Source organism: Littorina saxatilis, linkage group LG7 (assembly GCF_037325665.1).
Source record: "Littorina saxatilis isolate snail1 linkage group LG7, US_GU_Lsax_2.0, whole genome shotgun sequence".
In the NCBI taxonomy this organism is placed as follows: Eukaryota; Metazoa; Mollusca; class Gastropoda; order Littorinimorpha; family Littorinidae; genus Littorina; species Littorina saxatilis.
The window spans coordinates 1,523,755-1,524,940 of record NC_090251.1 but is presented as its reverse complement, the minus strand read 5'-3'; positions in this window follow the sequence as shown (position 1 = coordinate 1,524,940).

The following is a 1,186-nucleotide window of genomic DNA, read 5'->3' as shown; positions in this document are numbered from 1 at the left end:
TGTTGTCATGGTACCTGTTGCATGCTGGACCAGTTTGGTTGCCGCAACGCAACGACAGTCGAAGTTATTCATGTACATTAACAGCAGCAGGAGCAGCAGCAGTAGTGAGTAGTAGTAGTAGTAGTAATAGTAGTTGTAATAGTAGTAGTAGTAGTAGTAGTATAGTAGTAGTAGTAGTAGTACTAGTAGTAGTAGTAGTAGTAGTAGTATACGTTGTAGGAGGACTAAGGCAGAGGCAACTGTCTTCAAGTGGCATGCACACTACAGAAGCACCAGTCACTACATAATTAATTTCGTGAACTGCACAGAACGCGCCACCCTGCAAAGGTCGCGGTGCAAGTGAACCTGTCGCCCAACAACAGTTGGCATTCACAAAAGAGGAAAATGTTGCAGCGCATTTATTCCCCCCCCCCACCCCTTTGTGCCAACAATGGGTGACGCAACACAAAGGGGACCCTGTGTAAATGGTTGCCGTACCCACAATTCCTGCCATTACCCACAATTCCTGCCACACCGGAAACCAGCACAGCTGCCATGCACCCCGTGTGATCCCGTGTGGCAACGCTACCTCTCTGCTGGGAGTTGTGTGTGCAGTGGTGATGGGTACTTATTTTCATGTCACACTGACGTCTGCTTGGGGGTCAGATTGATTGGAATGGGGTTATGGATGTCCAGAGGCTCAATGAACAATCTCGACATACTTGTCTTCTTCTCAAAGTTTTTCTGTTCACATTTCCATGAGAGTAACCTCACAGGACGATCTGATACCAAATACCGAGACATTTGAACAGTTAATTGGCTATGGCTGGGTGAGGAACGTCGACTGACTGACATAACTGACTAACAGGTAGACGAGGATGGGTCTATGGCGAATGTAATTTTACCCCGCTTTGGTGCAACAAAAATACTGCACTACATTACGCATATAATCTCTTTGCTATCGTCTTCGCGGAATGCAAGATGGTTTACATTTCGTGCTGTAATGGCAGACGGTGATTTTTTTTCGGCGTGGGAGCGTGATAGCTCAGTGGGTACAGCTGCGTTCCATCTGGCGCCAATACAGGGAATCTATTCTACACTGCACAGCGTGAGGAACAGGGTGGGGCACTCTGCTCTATACTGCACGCAAGGTCGCCCAAGGTTTTTGTCCTACACCAAAGTGCGCACTGGACGCCAAACGTTATTA